Source organism: Crocuta crocuta, unplaced genomic scaffold (assembly GCF_008692635.1).
Source record: "Crocuta crocuta isolate KB4526 unplaced genomic scaffold, BGI_CrCroc_1.0 scaffold435, whole genome shotgun sequence".
Taxonomy (NCBI): Eukaryota; Metazoa; Chordata; class Mammalia; order Carnivora; family Hyaenidae; genus Crocuta; species Crocuta crocuta.
Window position 1 is genome coordinate 247,130 of NW_027530980.1, and position 22,058 is coordinate 269,187.

Below are 22,058 nucleotides of genomic sequence, written 5' to 3' on the forward strand. Positions count from 1 at the left end.
TCATTCCCTCTCTCTCTCTCTCTCTCTCTCTCTCTCAAAATAAATAAATAATCTAAAAAAATAAATAATGTAAATTCACAAGGATTATGTCACATGAGCTTTAGAAGACAGAACCCAAACAAAGGAAACAGCAATACTGACATGATGATATACCCACAAAAATTCCAGAGAAATTAACAACTATCTTAGCTAAATGATGGCACTCTTAGATATTTAAAAATATGACAATTCAGTTTCAGAATGGGCATGTTTTTATTTCCAAAATTATTTCCTCCAATAGTGTAAGGAGGAGTTATGTCAACATTGGCTTTCTGTATAAATTCTGTAAAGGATTATTTTATTGAAAACTTAAGTTTTTATAAAGCAAGTCATAAGAAATGACTGTAAGAGCTTTAATCATCCTGAAGCATGCCTGTCAAATGTCACTGTGTCCATTGAATAGTTTGTTTTGTCAAGGCAAGCTATAATTTCTAATCAGGGACTTTCATCATGGGCAAATATTTTTTATTCATGCCTTAAGTGTGTGCTGTGTTCATATTGAAAACCATCTAACAAAACCTTTCATATTTCAAAAAAGTTCTTGTTCCCAGAGCTACTCAGTATTTGTAATTTGTTATTCATGTAAAGAAATAGTAAATAATTAATAGAATAAATTCTAATATTTATGACCAATCACAATAAAACAATTTTTACAGTTTGGGAGATTTGGAGCATATGTAGTTCTCATTAGATTAGTTTTAAAACTTAGTGCTATAAGATGCATGGGTACTTTGAGGATGGAGAGCTCAATGTTCACCTCATCAGAAGCAATAAAAGAAAGTCCAGGAAAACCTCAACAGAGAATATGGAGTATTTTTACAGTTACAGGGTGATTCTTTCTGACAAAAGAGATTCACAAAGAGATTTTTATTCATCAAAAGAATGAAATCTTGGCATTTGCAGTTAAGTGGATGAGTCTAGAATGTATTATGCTAAGCAAAATAAGTCAGTCAAAGAAAGACATATACTATATGATTTTACTCATATGTGGAACAAAGAAACAAAACAGATGAATTAAGGGGGGGAAGAGAGGCAAATCAGGAAATAGACTCTTAGCTATGGACAACAAACTGAGGGTTTCTGGAGGAGAGGTGTGAAGGGGATGGGTTAAATGTGTGATCAGTATTAAGGAGGAAACTTGTTGTGATGAGTCCTAGGTGTTATATGGAAGTTATGAATCACTGAATTCTACTCCTGAAACCAATATTGCACTGCATGTTAAAACTAACTAAATTTTAAGTTAAAAAAAGAAAGAGAACAGGCCCCAAATGGAGCCATTTGTGCCAAAACTTGTCACCAAATGATGACTTAATGCCCAACCTAATTGCAGTTCCAGCCTCTCCCACAAGTCTAATCTTTACCAGTCAGTTTGTAATTTCCTGGTCAGGATTAGTGAAGTAACCCACCTGATAGACCCCTCATTTCCCCTTAAGAAAGGTGACCTTGCCTGAAATAATCTATTCTTTATCCTTTCTCCTTCTTTCCAATAAAGTGTTCCATTTTGTGAGGCTCCTCAGAGCTTCTTTTCTATCTGCGAGATGGGATGCTACCGGAATTATGAGTCTTTGACTAAAGACAGTATGATCTTTAAAATTTATTCAGTTGAATTTTGATATTTAATACACTACTTGAATGGCTGGTGTGAATGAACCCAAAACCACCTTTAGGCTTCTTTTTGGTTGGCCTAAATAAAAAGTAGGGATGTAATGGGCACTTCAAGGTAGCTCAGAAGTCCATATTGACTATCAAGCAAGGAGAAAATTCAGTGTTTGAATGAACAATAACAACTAAGTGCTAGTTCACAATGTTTCCAAAATAAAATAGACACAAAATAAACTTAAATGTTATTATATGATTAAATAGTTGTGACATCAAAAATCTAATATAAAGAAGAATGCCTGGGTGGCTCAGTCAGTTAAGAGTCCTAACTCTGGATATTGGGCCAGGTCATGATCTCATGGGTTCCTGAGTTTGAGCCCTGTGTTGGGCTCATTGTTGGCAGCATGGAGCCTGGTTGGGGTTCTCTCTCTCACTCTCACTCTTTCCTTCCCCTGCTCTCTCTCTCTCTCAAAGAAAATAAACAAACTTAAAAAAATCTAATATAATAGAAATTAAGTTCATTTTTTAAATGTTTTATTTATTTCTGAAAGAGAGAGAGAGAGACAGAGAGAGAGAACATGGTCAGAGAGAGGAGACACAGAATCTGAAACAGGCTCCAGGCTCTGAGCTGTCAGCATAGAGCCTGACATGGGGCTCGAACTCACGAACGGTGAGATCATGACCTGAGCCAAAGTCGGGCACTTAACCGACTGAGCCACCCAGGGACCCCAGAAATTAAGTTCTTTTAAACTTGGTTCAATTAATTAGCATTAGCACACTACTGATTCATTGAGCTCTTATTACTCCCCACCCTTCTTTTTCTTTTTCTTCCTTTTAGTGTGTGAATCATTTCCCAGGACAATATTTATTTTTCTACAAGTGTATTAGAGGGATGTAAGGGGACATTTCTCTTCTCTGTTTTACTTCTAAACTTTTAGTGTTTGATGCCTCTGATTTGATTTGTAGTGGCTTTTACATGACTACAGGTTACCTGGAACCGGAAGCTACATCATCACAGATTCCCCCATACTCAAGCCCATGAATTTACCTCGATTCATACTTTGAAATAATCACTCATTTTTTTCTGGCCTGTTAATTTGATTTTCTTTTTTGTATGATTATTACTTTCTATGTCAATGGTTTTCCTAATTTGCATTTTTATCAATACTTATTGAATGACAACAATTCATCTATTTCCTTATGAAGTAAGTAGGGTTAAATGATTTAAACAAGGAAGCCATTGAACTAAATTGGCTCTAATGCAGCAGTAGCCTGCATAAGCAAACCAAAATCTAAGTCTATAAATGCATCAAGATCATGAAATCAAACCTAAGAACAACAAATCACAGTACCCAACTCGGTTTTAAGCTATAGCCAATGAAAGAATTATCAAATGATAACTCAATTTACTTTCTAGCTGCCATTTTTGGTTCACAAGAGCCATTGTTCATCCACACAGGATTTTAACTTTGATAGAGTAATTGCCAAAGAAAATGATAAACAATTACAAAGATAGATCATTCTCAAATATTTTAATAATAGTGAAGTCCTCTTTTTCAACAGCCTGAAGGAAAAAGAAAAAGCATGAAAAAAGTTTTCTTAAAAAAGGAAAATATATATATATATATTCTAAGTAGCTATATTCAGTAAAGACCCATAAGCTAAGCAAACTGCATGCTATTGCAGTTAACTTCCAAATAACCACTTTGATTTGGATACCAATGAGGAAAATAATTTAGGCAAATTTTGTAAGTTCTTTTACAGAGAAAAAAAATAGGAAGATCCAAAAGCATGGATGCCAAATCAATGTCCTATACACTATATTAAACTATATCAAAAAGTGAATAAAATATTCAAGTATAAAACTCCTAGAAGTAAATGTAGGAGAAAAGAAATTTCAATTTATTTGAAATTGGCCATAGAAACATTTTTCTAGATGTGTCTCCTTTGGCAAGGGAAACAAAAGCAAAATTCAACTATTGGGACTACACAAAAATTAAAAGCTTTTGCAAAGCAAAGGAAACCATTAGGAAAGCAAAGAAGCAACCTACTAAATTGAAGAAATTTATTTTGTAAATGATATATCTGATATGGGGTTAAGTTCCAAAATATATAAAGAATTTACATGATCCAACACCAAAATCATCATCATCATCATCATCATCTCATAAAAAGTGGGCAGGGGACATGAATTGACATTTCTCAAAAGAAGACATACAGATGGCCAAAAGACACATGAAAAGATGCTCAGTATCACTCATCAAAGGGAAATGCAAATTGAAACCACAAAGAGCTATCAAAAGAACAAGAAATAACAAGTGTGGGTGAGGATGTGATAAAAAGGAATCCTCATAAACTGTGGGTTTATGGAATGGAAATTAATGCAGCCACTATAGAAAAAAATATGGAAGTTCCTCAAAAAATAAAAATAGAATTACCATATGATTTAGTAATTACTAGGTATTTACCTAAAGAAAATGAAAACACTAATCTAAAAAGATACATACACCCCTATGTTACTGCAGCATTATTTATAATATTTATAATATTTATAATAGCCAAGGTATGGAAGCAACTCAAGTGTCCTCTGATAGATGATAGAGGAATGGATAAAGAAAGGGTATATATATGTCTATACATATATATACACACACAATGGAATATTACTCAGCCGTAACAGAAATAAGATCTTGACATTTTCAACAACATGCATGGACCTAGAGGGTAAAATGCTAAATGAAATAAGTCAATTAGAGAAGAAAAATACCATATGATTTATTTATATGTGAAATTTAAGAAATGAAACAATTGGACAAAGAAAAAAAGAAAGAAAAAAACAAAAAACAGACTCAAATACAGAGAACAAACTGGTGGTTGCCAGAGGGGAGGTGAAAGAGAATGGGTGAAATAAAAAAAAGGAGCCATTGTATTCTACATCCAAAACTAATATAACACCGTATGCTAATTACATTTCAATAAAAAAAAGGAAACTGGCTCTACCAGTTCTTAGCAGAATGACATGGGATAAATTCTCTGATCTTCAGGTTCTTGTGATTCTGTAATATAGAAATTCTGTTATATGGAAATATTGCTACTGATAATTGGTATACAATAGATAAGCAAAATTTTTTCTTATTCTTCTCAATAGTATAATAAGCTGACAGCTATTCAAAGACATTAGGTTGTATATGTGATCTTTGTTAAACTTGGAACAGTGTTAAGTAAGCACTGATAGGCTTTGGTAGGGAGAGTTTAGTATCTAGGCAGTTGCATAAACAAGATGTAAAAATAAAAAAATTCAAGTACATGTATCTTTACAAATCCAACATTGTCCTTTATTATACCTTTATCTGTTTTTCTTATGTTTTTGTTTTTTTAACCAGTGTAGAGTTGTAGAAGAACAAGTTGGGGAATAGGGTAAGGTATGAGCAGATCATGGAAAGCAATGATGAAACAGATTCTAATAGTTAATGGTGTAGATATAAGGGTGGGGCAGAATGTCTTAATACGAAGCTTTTGTAATTGAGGAAATGGGTGATTTGATAACTGGGAATGTTGGGCCCAGGAAAAGCTTAATAGGAGATCTATACTTTCTCAAATATCTCTTCTCAACAGCTATTAGAATTGAGATTACAGTTCAGCAGAAGAAAAAAAAAAAAAAGAGGCTGTACTCAGCCAAAAACATGAAGCAGCTCATTTTCTTTTTCCAAAGGATTGTTTTAAAATATCTACCACATAGGGAAAATGAAACAATGAAACAATCTTTTGTCTTCAGAACAAAGGATCCAGTGCATGTGGATCCAGCCTAGGCTTCCAGGTTCTATTCTGTTACAGTATCTATTTATTTTTTTCAAACATGACCCTTACTTTTTAATGTTGTGCTTCTGAACAGATTGTTGGTTTCAATATAGCTGAGATGTTGTTAATCAATTTCTCCCACACTGAAAGTACTCAAATAAGCAGCTGTTAACTGATGGGCTGAGTAACTTCTATGTCAATCTAGAGCTTATTACATGTGACCTCTTTTGGGGCTGGAATACACTTGAATATGGGAAACATCAGACACTATTTCCTAAATATTCATAATTAATATGAAGAACACATGCACACACACACACACACGCATGCACACATACACTACACATTCCCAATTAGACATCATGATTCTATGACATAATTCCCATTTGATGCCAAGGGGAAACACTCTTCTTTCTCCTTTTTGGAGATTGGCTCAGTAAAGCACCTACGCTCCTCCAGAAACTGGGATATAGCCGGGCTGTATATTCCTTGATTACATTTCAGATAGATGCCTCCCAGGTCTTTGAAAAAAATATATATTTTGGGTTGTAAAATTGGCAAAAGGCTTTTTAAAAGATGTATATCTCAAAGGAATGGAAAAGAACTCAAAAGTTTTTCTAAAATAAATGCTCTAAGTAAAGGGATGTAGGAGCTTAAAGTCAGAACACTGTCTAAAATCCAATCAAGCTGGGGCACTCAGGTGGCTCAGTTGGTTAAGCGTTTGACTCTTGATTTCAGTTTGATATCTAAGTTCATGGTATCGAACCCCTTACTGGGTTTTGCACTGACAGTGTGGACCCTGCTTGGGATTCTCTCTCCATCTGTCTCTGCTCCTCCCTTGCCTGTGCTCTCTCTCCTTCTGTCTGTCTGTCTGTCTGTCTCTCTCTGTCTCTGTCTCTCAAAAGAAATGCTTATTAAAAATTTAAAAATAAAATTTAGTCACACTGAGGGGAATGTTAAGGTCATCTTGGTCAGTAGACATAAACCACTTATGAAAACCCAACAAGAGTCCATAAAACCATACAAGTTTGCAGGAAAATAAAAAAGAAGTTCATAAAAAGGATATTTAAATTTTCATTAGTTCTATGACCTAGTTATTATCAAGTGCATTTTGATTTCTTTCAAATTCAGAAAACTTGAAATGATACCTTCTAATACAATATAAATGTCTTATCACTAATTTGAAATTGATTATTTTTCACACTGTGAACAATTTAAATCTAAAAGGACCAAGTATGGTGTTTAATGTTGGACCTTACCCTATGGTATGATTGAAATTAATTAAAAAAATCAGACCTTTGTCTAATGAACTGTGAATAATGAAGTTTTATTAAAATCCCTAATTTGTTTAGGTACATGCATTGCCTAGTTACCCAATTATTCTGGCAAAATTACACATGAAGAAAGTTGAATTTGTTAAATTAAGAAGGTCATTGAAGTAATTAAGACTGGTGAAGCATATTATTAATACTTTACGGGGGAAGGTAGTAATGCAAAATGTACCTGTTCCCTCATGTTCCGACTTGTATTCCAAATGGAATTTATTTATTTGAGACCTCAGAAAATTGTGTGTGTGTGTGTGTGTGTGTGCGTGCATGTGTGTGTGTGTGTGTGTGTGTGTGTGTGTGTAAACATATTTATTAGGTCTTTTTTAAGAATACAACTAAGACATTAAACAAGAAAATAATTTGGGGATTATTCCATTTTATGAAGTGAAACAATGGGTTATTAACAATCAGAAATTAGCACAAAATAGAGATACGAGTGTGTGATAACTTGTATCGCACAAATCACCAAAAATAATTCAGTTAAGAATATTAAGCTTAGTCATCCCAATTTCCCTTTTTAATTAGCTAATATACTTGAGAGAAAGGGAAAAAGACATATAATGAATGTGGTAAGGTATTGCATATAGAAAAAAGGGCTGAAGAGTAGGAGATAAGAGAAATGAAGAAATAATACATGAGAACTTTATGTACAAATCACGAAATTCACTTCATTTTGAATCACAGGAATTTGAGTAAACATTTCTAGTAGTATAAACTATTAATAATTACCATATATCTCATAAAAATAATGTTGATATGAATTTCTCAATTACTACATGTTTTGAAGTATATTTCTAGTTCAACTGAACTTAAACATTTATAAGTGAATGATAGACAATTTTTCTTCCACTACAAACATAGGAACAGGTGAATGGTAGAAACTAAGGTCTCATTTATCACTTTGCTCCCCTAAGCAGATTATGGATATTGATAGAGTTGTATTAGAGTCAGAGAAGTCATTTTACCCTGTTTCCCCAAGGTACACTCTCAGATAAACCAATGTTTTATAGAGGGTTTTCCCGTCATATGAAATATGTGAAAATGATTTTGTCTGTTAAATACAACCACACAGCTGAACAATTGAACCCACCAACCTAATTTCCTTATTTACCTCAAACTTGAAGCTGTGTTTTTAATAAACTTAAACTTAGTTGTCAAATTGGCCACCCACCTGTATAAATTAAGTATTTTCTGGCCCTATCTTTTAGTGTGTCAGGTAAGTAAGGGCACCAACTTTTCTTCTTCCTCTCTTTTTTTTTCTAAAGGAATTTCCTCTGTCTCTCTCTCATCTTTTTTCCAGTTTTATGCCCAACTCCATTATGAAGTCAATGGAATGATTTATTTTACATGTCTTTATTGACTCTGCTCTATATAAAAGTATGATAATCACTAAGGAAATAAACATGCATAAGACAAGATACTTATCATTGAGAACCCCTCAGACAAGTATGAGACAGTATGAGTGTGTATCTGAGTTTGAAGGTTATACAATTTTGAGGATGCTCTTTAAAGAGAAATGTCACAGGATACAAATAAAAAACCATGAACAGAAACTTCAAGGAGTCTATGGTGGTGAGGGGTTCTGGGTCTTAAGTTTTGTTTGTGTTGAGGTAAATCCACTACTGTTACTGACCATTATAATGATGATATATACAAAGTACTATGGGAATGCTGCTGGTCAGATTACTTTCTCATATAAGGTTACTGCCTTATTGTTAGAGAAAAGAATAGAAAGAAGTCTATTACTTCTGCCACCTGTGGGAGTCAACTGAGATTTGACTACAGTAAAATCTGAGCTAAAGCTGGCAAATGAGAAGCAGTTCACCAGTTACAATAAGTGAGAAGAAAAACATTTCAGAAAGCAAGAAACAAATGACAAAAAGAGATGAATGTGCACCTCTTTAAAAACTGCAATTATACACAGCATGACTGCATCACAAATGAATAAGAAAATAGGAAAAATATGTGAAGGCTGGACACTAGCTTGTTATCACTTAGAGAAGACCTTGGTTCATGTTTGCCATGCTAAGTACAACTGTTATATATTTTAAAGCAAGGAAATAGTTAACTAGGAAATTGTTGCTCTTTTTTTGTAAACATATCTAATTAAAATGATGTGCCATTCACCAGAGTTTTTGAGTAAAAACTTATATTTCATGCTGTGTGCTATACAAATAATTTATTGTTAATATACTTATCATGGAACATGGGAAAGAAAAACTACCATTAAACACTCATATTAGTTTACATATTAAATATAAAGGGTGTAGAGCACATTATTTGTTAAGTGACTAGATATCATTAAATCCCAATGAAAATATTTATATTGCCGTCCAATTTTTCCCCATTTATATGTACTTCCGTTTGCTCTGGAGAAAACTGCCAGGCTAATGACATTTAGAGTGATGACAGACTCATCTGTCAGCCTTCTCTGTTATTCTCTCCGGGCCTGGCAGACAAATACGTTTTCACATGCTATAAAAAATTAAGTACCAAAACAATATAAAAATAACTTTAAGGGTCTGATAAAATAGGCTAAAGCAAGGACATTGAAAGTTAATGCTTCCTTTCTGCCTAAACTTGCCTTATTCAATTTCACAGATTTTATAAAATGTAATAATTCTTAAAAACCTACAGAGGGCAAAAAGAGACAAGATCTTTTACAGGAAGATATAAATAATGTTCTAAATGTAATTGTGAATCATCTAGACTCCAAATATATTTGTCTTATCATTTAGGATAGTTCCTGCTGAAGGTAACCAAAATCCAACACAAAGTGGCTTAAATAATAAGTAGAGCTGTGACAAGTCCTGGTTCAGTCATGGGTTTAATGATTCCTTGTGTATAATCGTGTTATTAGTATTAATGGATTTAGTATTAATTTAATGGCTTCAGCAGTTCTGATTCCCCCACAGATGCCCTGAAAGAAAGCCCATTAGTTCCAGTGCTCCCAGCAAGAATGGCCACATAATTTTGTGTAGGCCCAGTATTTAATCAGTGCTGGCCCAGTGAAATACAACATACTTATTCATTTAAATCAACCCTGCCCTTTCTTCCCCGATAGGGGTGTAGTCAATGTTTTCAGGTTGCACTGATATATAGGAGGGAGGGGGATCCTTAAACAAAAAGTTGAACACTGTTCAAATAGGGCAAAAGGGAAATGAATCTTGGACAATTATGTTCACTGCAACTGCATGAAATGGAATGACATTGCTTTATCTCAAGTACTCATAATTTATCTCCTGAAATTTTTTGTGATGACTCTTAATTGCTCCTCTTTTTGTATTTATTTTGTCCACTAATTATCATCCATATCTACACTGTGCTTGTTAAACGACAAATCAGACTTACCTTCTCAAAGTTTTTCAGAATAACTTTGAACTTTAGCAAAAAGTATAAATGGAATGGGCATCCAAAGTTTTTCCATATTTCTTATGGCTTACTAGTATCTCCTGTTCTACCCTAAACTTCAGAATTAACATTGTAGGATTATAAACTATATGAATTTGTATACTTTTGTTTCAGTGTACTCGCATGTGTTTGCTATAATATCTGTGATCATTATTTCACGTTGCCCTGAACTTTTAGTTCTTCCCTATAATCCCAACTGGCTTAGATGCTTCCGTGTTCAAGAAGGCTTCCTGAATGCCAAAGGTTAAAGTGTCCTCTAGATATCTATACATCTGTACAGTATAGCTCATAGAATATTATTAGAAAAGGTCTATTTATGTGTTGTCATATGAGGAGCTCACTAGAAGAACCTGTTTATGACTATGAACATAGAACCCCACACACACCTGCAATTAATAAATATTTGCAAAATGAATCTACAGTATGTTATACTAACAGTGGCCTCATGTGGTGCCACATTGATCCTCATTTCCTATGTTCCAGTTTTACCTGATTTAATTTATGTCGTTAAAATATACTATTTCTTTTTTTTTTTTGGAATTAACTTTTCATTTTACTAAGTTCACTCTAAATCACTCTTAAGGTCCTAGCTTAAAAGTGTCATTGTTTGCCAGGCAGCTGTTTATAGCTCACATGTCCATGTTAAGCTAGCCTGTTATACATTCAGAGAGTAGCCTGATCTTTCTCTTATAATACCCAGATTGAGTGCATAAGGACTTATTTTATTTTCTTCTTCTTCAATGCTAAATAATATTTCATTGTATGTATAGACCACATTTTCTCTTCTGTTCATCTGTCTATAGACATTTAAGTTGCTTCCACATTTTAGCTATGGTAAATAATGCTGCAATGAACATGGGAATGCATATATCTCTTCAAAATACTGGTTTTATCTCTTTTAGATATATATCCCAAGGTAGGACTACTGGATTATAAGGTAGTTATATTTTTAATTTTTGAGGAAACTACGTGCTATTTTACGTACGCTAAACCCATTTACGTTCCTACCAACAGTTTAAAAAGGTTCCCTTTTCTCCAAGCCTTGCCAGTGCATATTATTTCTTATCTTTTTTTGAAGCTTATTTATTTTTTTAGCAATTTCTACACTAAGCATTGCAAATATCCACAGTGAGACACTTATTGGTGTATTCTTGTTTTCTTGGATTAATGTGAGTAGCAGTGAAGAAAGGATGATCTGATTGAGTGGCAGAGAATTAAAAAAAGTAGAAACTCCTAATGAGGTCTTAGTAGAAAGAGTTAGGAAGAGTTAGTAAATGAAAGATTTAGGAATACAGAGAAAAAAGTGTGTACAGCCAGGATATTGAAAGTTATGATTTCAGAGATACAAATATAGAACTACAATAACCAGTAGCCACAATATTACAAGTACATATTATTTATATAGTGAAAATACTAGTAATGCAGAGAAATCAGATCACATATCATATATATTTTTATCAACTATTTCATTATTTAGTCATTATTTAGACCATAAAATGTCATTTTTAAAGTGAATATGAGTAAGTAGCTTCATATGTTTTACTTCATAAGAAAGAAATAAAATCTTAAGTTGATATTCTTTAAACTAGACCTCACAGGAAAGTTGATTCCATTAGATTCTGGAAACAAATAAATTGATATTATGTCAAATAATTTTGGCAAGTGCTACACACTCTACCTCCCTCTTACATATTCACAAAGCTTAAAAAGACTAGAGGCCCTGATAAGTCCCACAGTATAGCAATCTCTTTAGTTTTCAACATATATATTACCAAAATGATCACAGGAATCCTCCTGCCAGACATTAATAACTCTTACCATGCTCTGAACCTTGTTTCTCAGAACAGTCTTTGAGAATAATTGTTTTACAATATACATATGTATGTATATATGTATGTGTGTGTGTATGTACACAGATATTCATATCTCAGGGAATTTATTGTGTCCAAGTAACAAGACTCAATTTCTATGTGTGGAAGCTATTCGTGAATATAACATGCCCATTCAGTTAGTCAGAATGAGCTCCCCAACCAGAAGGACAGATGGTCTTTAACCAAATTCCTGTGGGAATGAGTGGAAAGGTTCTTTCCTGGTGAGTTGGGTGGTCTGCTTCCCCAGTCAACATAAGAGCCTCTGTGTTGCTGCTGGGCTGGCATGAGTTTCTTGATTCATCCTAATCTGTGAAACATCAGGGTTATCCACAGTTTGAAATAGGTCCGGATTAAAAAAATGAGACGAAAGCTTGGCATTTCAATTTGCCAGACGTTGCTGCAAGTACAATACTGAGCCTTTTATTAAAAACTAAGTGGTCTCTGCTCTGTATGAAAGCATTAAATGTGGTTGTGAGTATCCCTTCAAAAGAGTTGATTAATTTCCTAAATCAGTGGGAAACAGTGGCAAGGAATGCAACCTTGATTGTCTACATCACATGGCCTGGCGTGAGAACACTCAGATGATCTGTACCATTGCTTTTTTATTTGTTTGATGTGGTTCCTGCATATGGGGATAACCTTTTTCCTTTGGAGAAAATAGTTGTCCTGCCCATTTTCACCACACTTCTGTGCTATGGCATGTCTCATGCAGGCATTTCCTTCTTTCCTTTGGAATGTCTCTTCTGCCTCTAGTTTATCCCACGCCTGCCTCCTCTTACAAAGATGTTTGTATTATTTGACATTCACATAAAGAGCTTCTTCTTCAAGCATCTCTGTCCCAGGTAGAGGGATTCCTTGGATAGGAGGCACAGATTCAGCTCCAAGTATCATCATTAATTACCATCCCTCCTGAATTGATCACATAGCCTGCCATTGGTAGAGTTACAATGCCCACTGCTGGTTTGTTGCTATTGGCCTCTGTCCGAACAGTCTGTGCTTCTGCCAAACTGGCTGCAGAGATGGTGGTCATGCCTTTGTAGACAGTGATGCCATCTGCATTAACTGGCTGATAGAAGACGGTCTGTCTTTCAACAGTCTGTGCTAGTTGCTGCTCCTGGACAGTGACGTGCTGCTGCGTTTGTTTCTGGCTGGTGCTGAAAGCCGCCTGCAGCTGCTGAATGATGATCTCCTGAGTGGGGTCCTGTTGGCTCTGCACCTCCAGCATTTGTCCTCTGCTTCTTCTCCAGTGCTGGATCTGTCTCTACAGATTCAACAAAATCTGCTACAAATTCCATGTCCCAGATACAGGTTATTTTGTGATAATGTGACCTTGTCTACAAGGAATAGTTTAGGCAATGGACAGCTGATGTTAGATTAACAGGCCAGTTACTAATGCTGACTTGTACCACTTGCACCATTAATGGATGCCCTGAGACCTGCTGCTGAATCTAACAATCTGCTTTGTTGACATACATACATATTGCTATTTGCTGCATTCTGTTCCATGGTCCAACTAAGTTAAAATTCCGTTCACAAAGAGCTTCACTCTGAAGGTCCCAGAAAACTGTGAAGAACACTGCAGAGTTCAAGGGAATTTGTGGCAAGACCCCTTTGTACATTGAACCTACCTGGACCTAATGGTGAAAGAGAAAGGGAGGGATGCATGTCCACCTGGCACTAGCATTCTGCAAAGGTCAAGACCTCCCAGCGTACTTGCTCCAGTGATGACATCCCTGCACAGGACTGGCCAATGCAGGCCTTGGACTGGAATGCCCAGAGGCACTCACTCATGGGCCAGGGACACCAACTTCTCTGCATAGCTCATTAGGCTCAGCTCAACCCTAACAGTTTATTCAACATGTATTCAGAGGCACACCCATCTGCACACAGGACTATATTACTTTCTGATGGAGACACAAAGATATTTAGGCAAAGATTATTCATAAAAACGATCATAAAAACACAGGAGTAAAAGTGAGAAAAGCACAGAAAAAGCCTATGAAAAGAAAAACTATGAGAAAAAAGAAAAGTAGAAAGAAAGTTCTAGGGATATTAGCAGAGTAATAACCCTACTGGAAATCAGAGAATAGAGCACAGAAAGAGTAATATTTAATTATGATTCTTAATGTGAAAAGGATTTTGATCAAACAAGTGGGGAAAATATGGAAAACAGATAGGGTATCTTCTAAAAAGTAGAAGAATAGTACAATTTGGCAATAATACAAGATATATATAAAGAAATTGAACTGAATTGTTGCTGTGTTCTCCCTCAAGCTTTGCTTTTTTCTTTCTACTTCTCTGTTGCTCTGTTTCTCTAGTGTAGATTTCTCATTGCAACCCTTCAAGTCAGCACATCCTAGGTATCTGACCTGTCACACTCATCCTTAGAGCTGACATCCACAGCCATGGCTTCATGAAACTTATGAAGGCTGATGACATCTATCCTAAACCAGTCTCCTAAACTCAGACCGTTTCACCAAATGCCTCCTAGATATCTCCCAGTTAATGCCCCACAATAACCCTAAAAGCATTATGTCCATCATTTCCTCACAAATCTATGTTGCCCTGAGTCCCCTAACTTAATCTATAGCAATAAAATGCTTGAGAAAAACAATAAAGAGGAATCCTTAGGCAACAATAATAATCATATGATGTCACATCTCTAGACAATTTAGAATATCCCTCAGAAATTTTCCACCCAGAGGAAATGAGAGAGAGTGATGGCTATCTACTCTAAAGATGGCTATACTGTCAATGGAATTTCCCTGAAATGTGCTTCTGCGAAGTAGAAGAAAAGAGCAGAATAGATTTTCAACTTTAAGGGGAGGCATGCAACACTGGTTGCATAATTTGCAGTGCTCAGTGAAAGATGAAGAGTGGGCTCCTTTATTTAAAAATTATTAGGAATTATCAAGTCAGCAACAGTGGAGCATTAAACTGAGTGTCAGTCTCTTCCAAGTTCCAGCCCCGGGAGACTGCCCAGCCCATACACCCTGAAGGCATTCGTGTGTGCAAGCCCTATAACCTGCTATAACTGGTGAGTTGTAAAGTACGTTGGGTTCACAGTAAAGGGCAATAAGGTTATATTAAAGATAGGAAAGTATTCATAGAAAAATTTTAAGGAAAAGTAAAAGAAAAATGTGAGCTGTAAAAAAGAAAAAATGTGACATCTAAATTGTCACTATTCTGTGCATCCTCTATTCAGTTCTACAATGTAATTGCCACGGAGATGGTGTGAAATATTTTGTCAATATTCACACCAATTAAGGACTTGTACATTTACTTTATTAAGTCACACCACCTTGCATTCATAACTTTCCTTACAAATATGTTTGACATTTATTCATGTATTTTGTGATCGAGAACTCTCATTGTGCCCATCCGTATTTGTCTTAAGCTACACATGCTTATTGTAAAGAATATATTCATGAGGCTTCTATGAAGCCTTGTTTTCAATCCTGACATCTTATCTGCAACTTCTTTCATGATAACCTCAGAAAAAAAAAGCTTATTATTTCTGTTCATATTCTATTCTGCTCTTATTTAATTCCTTCCATTATCCCTCAGTGGTACTAAGTCTTCTATTATTGATCACGCTATCTTTCAAGAAGTAGTGAAAGAATCTTCTGTTGTTTTATTCACTTTCAGTGCTACACATCTTCATTTCATCAACTGTGCTTTTTCAGTCAATGCATTTTACCCTTTCGGTTTCACTTCACTATTTACTCTTTTCAGTGTATGAAATATTTTCCCAGATTTAAGCAAATTAGGCATCGATGTAAAATGTATTTCTAGTAAGACATATATAAAAGAATTCTGGGAATATCTGGGATACATTTGTGCATCATTGTTGACATATATGCCCCCACTGGTCCAGTTTTGATCCCTCATCATTGGAGCCTATCAATCATTGTAAATTTTATGTGGCTTTTATAATGGGAGGACATTTCCCAGAGGCTAAAACAACTGAAAGTCTTGGGCAAATGGAAAAAAAAACTAATAAATAAATAAAGAAATTCAACAAAAGGCATGACAGAATGTGCCATTCTGTGTATTTTTCCAATTTGGATTTTCAATGCTCTGCCATACGGAAAAGATGAAAAATTCTATTACTAAAATTCTTATGGTAAAATGGTTTTTAAGCTCATCTTGTTTTTAGAAAACAAATAAGGTAAATTAAATATTCTGAATGATATTAGGGAGAGAAAGCATGATACATGCATTTTGTATGGTTGTTAGGTTATTATGTTTTTAATAAATAGTGCATATAATTCTTTTGATATATAATTTTAATGGCATGTATAGCAAATAAATGTTTTTGTAATTCTAACTTCTTTTGCACTGTTTGTTATTATGGTCATGTGCTACTTTCCTTTCCAATATTATTATTTTCAGTATCTCTTTTCTGTTTCATTTCAGAGTTAATAATGAGTAAAAACTTATTAGAGAACATGTTTCTAAAATTAAAAAAAACACAAATTATAAAATATCTTTACACACTTTTCATTTTTCATTAATTCTCATTAAGCAGCTAGTGTCCATCATCATATCTTGAATCCTGTATTTGGAGTGTTTAGTTCTAAATCCTGTGCACAGTAACATAGTCAGTTTCCCATATTTTATCAGCTCACCACATGAGTTCCAAATTCATATTTATTCTGTGAGATCTGAGAAATAAACCTGTAGAATTTTGTAGGAACTATATAAGCACAATCTAAATTATATTTTTTATAATATTATCAAATTGAATGTATTTGGATGTATTATGATGTTATTGTTTTTGCTTGTTATTACTCTGTGAGTGTGCAATAATCTCTAAAGTCTTATTTTTTTTCACCTTCTGTGACTCACATCTCATTAAGAAATGACCAGGGTCAGGGGCACCTGCGTATCTCAGTTGGTTAAGTGTCCGACTCCTGATTTCAGATCAGGCCATGATCTCCTGTTTCATGGGATCGAGGCCCATATTAGACTGCGCTGACAGCATGGAGTCTCTTGGGATTCTCTCCTTCCTTCTCTCTTAGATACTCACCTTCTTATACTCTTTCTCTATCTCTCTTTCTCTCAAAATAAACAAATAGACTTAAAACTGACCAATATCAGGCATATGATGTGTCACATTCCCTGCATAATCAAAATTTTACCACAGAAACTGGTTTCCTAAGTTCTAGTTTCCTCTTCTCCCAGACACTTGACTATGTGTACTTATGTTGGTGTTTGAGAGCATTTGTCCTAGTCATGGGGTAGGCACCTCAGTACAGAACAGCTTTAACTTATAATTATTCAAGAATACAGTCTTAGAAGGTAATTCACTGAAAAGTGGAAAGATCAACACATTTCTATTATATCGCTGTGATTTGTCACATGATGATCACATCTTAGTTGTCAAAATAAAAAAAAATATAAGAAAGTTCAAGAACAGAATGATGATCCCACTCAGAGATGAAGGCACATACTTACAAAAGGGAAGATAAATAGTAAGAGAAAGTTCCAACTGTAAAGTTTACGATGTGATTACAGGCATGATCAACATTAACTAAATTCATTATGTCAGTAGGGTAATGTGGCTTAGAATTATATATTTTACAGGTATAATATTAAATTATACCTACTAGGGGCTACATTAATTTAAGTCAAGTGAAATGAATTATGGAGTATCTTCTAAGCTAAAGCAGGGTATGTTATAAATCAATTTACCATTTGCTTATATCTTGATATCTGAATTACTGCATACTCTGCAGCTGGCTATTGATCTCAAGAGAACAAGTCTACAAGGATATGCATCAAATGAGACTGGACTGTAGGTCAGGCCTTTTCAATTCTGGAATGCACATGAATACTAGACCCAGTACTGCCTATAAATTTTAAGAGGTAAAAGAGAATTTTAGAATAAAAATTGAAGTCTGTATTGTGCCTTTCACTGCTAATGTCCCCTAATTCTGTGTGGTTCAATCTCTGATAATTGGTATTTTTTGTTGTGAATTATTCATCAACAACATGGAATTGTCTAGGCTTGCACAAATAATTTTGGCTAATAGGTCTGTTTATAGAATTTTACACATTGCAAATAGAGCATACACTTGGTATATTAAAAAGAAACCATGTACTAGAGAAAATATATTCAAAAGAAACATCATGTTTTAGACTATGTTTGCCATGTTTTCAGATCATAATGAATAAAATTTAAAATCAATGAGAAAGTGTTATAAATCCTCATATCTTGTAACTAAGAAACTACAAAGTGAAAGCTGAGTTAAAGAGGAAATGAGAAAATTTGAAAAATACTTAATACATAATTCCGATGGAATCCTCACATGCCAAAATATGTGAGCCAAAACTGAGCAAGCACTTGTAAGAAAATCTATAGCTAAAAATGCAATTCAAAAGTAAAATGTTTCTAATATACAGCCACTAGAATGGCAAAAGGTAAAAATACAGACAATTATAATTATCAGTAAGAATGTGAAACAATAAATATTCATATATTGCTGGTGACAAAGTAAATTAGTACAGTCAATTTGGAAAATTTTATACCTTGATGGTATCTTTTAAACTTGAACACTTGAGATGTGCCTGGATGGCTTAGTTGGTTAAAGCATCTGACTCTTGATTTCGGATCAGGTCATGATCTCACAGTTCATGGGCTTGAGCCTCGTATTGAGCTCTGTGCTGGGAGTGCAGAGCTTGTTTGGGGTTCTCTCTCTCTCTCTCTCTCTCTCTCCCCCCCTCTTTCTCTTTGCCTCTCCTCTGCTATTGTATGCATACTCCTTCTCTCTCTCAAATAAATAAATAATTAATTAATAAATAAATAGACTTAAAAAATAAAGCTGAATACTTGAATATTTTTTGACCTAATATTTGCACTCTTAAGTACATGCTTAATAGAAACATTTGCAACATTTATCAACCTTTAAGACACGTACTGGAATGTTCATGACAGCACTATTTTAATTGACCTCAAACTGGAAACTATGCAGATGCCCAACAATATTAGAGTGGAAATTAAATTATAGCATATCCATATAATGTAACACTTTCCAATAAGAAGAATGAATAATCTGGACTACATGCAATATGAATAGATCTCATAAGCGTTATGTTGAGTGAGAGAAGCAAGTCATAATATACACTATTTGGAAGAAATACTGTAGAATTCTATACAGAATGCTGCTTTAGAAGAGGGTAGAAACAAAGGAACTATAAGAGGGCTTTTGAGAGGTTATGATTGATTGAGGCTGCTAGTTTCACAATGAAGTCAGTTTATCAAAATTATGCTAGCTGCACTCTTAAACACACTCTTTAGTAGTTTGTATTACACTTCAATAAACAGTTTTAAAAGATGAATAAATGTTAAAAATACATAAATGCTCAATTCAAGACTTCAAAAAGAATAAGGAAACAAATTCAACATGTGAAGAATAAAAAAAGTTGGTTTTGAAAAAGAGCCAAGAGCAATGAATGAGCGCAAATTACAAAGCCTGGTTCAGGCTTGAGGATGGCTGAGAACAATGATTTGGATTCAATTAAGGCTAGTATCACCTTCGTTTCTTGCTGAATCATCCACAAGTAGTTCAAATTCAAACCTAATTTATTGTCACAGATGCAAGTGATTACATTTTCCTCCCTTCAAACAGAAGAAAAAATCAGAGAGAAAGAACTCCCAGAGGAAAGAAAAATACATATATATAATGCATAATAATATAATATAATTAATGTATTTTTCCATCTCATCTATTATGTTTCCTTAATTTAGGAGACATCATAAAAGCTGGTGACTCTACTGACTTTCCTGTTGTCTTTAATAATTCTCCATCTCAAGGAGCAGTAGCCCCACTTCCATATTAACGCTAACTCCTGGACACTTGCATGATCTATAGAATGTAGAATGGCTTAATAATTGGGAGAGGCCTTCATGTTCAGCTATTAGCAGCCAGGTAAGCTCTGGAATGTGGTATGCTGCAGTATCTGGGCCCAAGGAATAGATTAAAGTGTGCCATTCTGAGAAGTGACCTAGATATACCCCCTCTTTTTCATTTGCAACATTTCCTGCAACTACCATATGCTCTTATTGCATTTGGCAAGTTGAAACCTCCCTTCTCAAATCCAGTGCTCTGCTTGTACTTAATTAAATAGATAATAAGATTATAAAGCACATGATCAATGGCAGGCACAGAAGACCCAGGTAGAAGCAACCAAGCCATAAGGCTCCCATGCGGGTGTCCCCAGTTATAGTACAAATGAAGAGTGTCCTAACCCATACCAGTTGTAAGCCATCTGTCATGCAGCATCTGACACTGGATGCTACAGGGAGCCTTGACTCAGTGAGACCCAAGATTAAGTACTGATCTCACCTGGGGAAATTTACCAGTCGAGGTTAGCCCATGTCTAAGGTCCTAATCCTCATCCCTAATCCTGAACCCTCACTTGGGCTAGAGGTTAAAAAAAGTCCTCCCAAACTGTCTTTGAATTTTAAGTTGTACTCAAGCAGAGATCTTAGAGGCCTGACTGCCTTTTCAGAGGCCCTTTCCTAGACTTTTAGATCCTTCTGTGGGTTCCTTTCTGCCTTAAAACAAAACAAGAAGGAGATGTAGTTCTTGGCCTTTATTTTGGTCTTTCTCCTTTCTCACTTGTAACCTCTAGGCGATTGTAGCAACCCTGCCACAACTAGTCCAAAGTCCAGAGTATACTGACAAAATATTTGTCATGGTCTTGTGTGTGTATGTGTGTGCATGTGCACATGCATATACACACATGTAAGTTGGTAAGGAGATGGGGGGAAAAGGGTTGTCTGCTACTAGAAAAGTTGATAAGTAAAATGTGGAGGAGGCATATTGTATAATACACATAAGAGTCAGCATAAGCTGTCTAGAAGAATAGTAGCACACTTTACCCTGATACCTTAACCTTTCCTCAAAAAGGAGGACAAAGAAACTCTTTAGTTTTATTAGGCAGCGTTTAAAGAGAGAGTTGCTTCTTCGAACTTCATTGTCCTTATTTAGACAAGGTGAACTGTCATGTCTCCTGCTCTCTGGATGTTTTCTCATGGATACATATATGCATAATAGTTTTTTTTTTTTTAATCAGAATAGTGTGTATTGTTGGTCTTTGTCTCTACATCTGACTGGCAACCCATTCTGATCACCTGACAAAGGTTAACATAATCTTCTACTTTGTAACTTAACTGATCTAAAGTTTGGGCTGTTCACCAAACTTAAAAAAAAAAAAAAAGCAGCTGCCTTAAAAAATATTATGTTTATTCTCATTAGCCTGGCTTATGAAATGTATATCACTCACTGAACTATAAGCTAAACTAGTATAATGACTTACTTTGTCACATGTACAAATTTACCTGTGGAACACAGTACATTACTGGTTTCAATGTATTTTTTAAATGATGAATGCCTTTTACATTCTGGCCTAGTTCTATATCCCAGCTCTTCCTATGTATTCTCACTCATATATGACTTAATAATCATGAGTGGAACTTCATACCTGTCACTTGCTTTTATTTTATGAAAATGTTTTTCAAAGCTATAGATTAATAAGTTTTTAAAACTTAGAATTGTGGTAGGAATTACCTCAGGTTCCTTTCTATACTGGATACAGAGGAATATTATGCTGCCCTGTTCCCTGATGTTAGCATGTTTATATGACACTTTGGCCAAGAAATAGTGAGTGGACGTGACATATACCACCTGAATGGAAATATTTAATTGCTAATGATTGAGTATTCCATTCACTTTCTCTGTGGCACAGAACTAGAAAGTTCTATATTCTAGATATATGTCTACAGATGGTGGAATCTCTTTCAACCTGACTGAGTTTCCTCTTAAAAGAGTTTCTTCAGTGACCACTTAGATTTATAGAATTTACCTAAGTGTTAAATCACTGAGATTAGAGAGTTGTTTGTTGTTCAGAACATAGTCTGTTCTGACCAAAATAGAAACCTTTTCACTTCATTGTGTTTTATTATTCTGTCTCCCCACCCCACCCCCCCACCCCCGCCCCACAG

General features: G+C 34.8%; 1 long non-coding RNA gene and 1 pseudogene across 2 annotated transcripts in view; both read right to left on the minus strand.

Annotated features, from left to right (window-relative positions):
• LOC144236529 (uncharacterized) overlaps positions 1 to 22,058 on the minus strand; it is a 231,149-nt gene that overhangs the window by 163,775 nt on the left and 45,316 nt on the right. The gene's annotated exons all lie outside the window — the stretch shown is intronic.
• LOC144236534 (nuclear transcription factor Y subunit alpha pseudogene) lies at positions 12,624 to 13,837 on the minus strand (annotated as a pseudogene).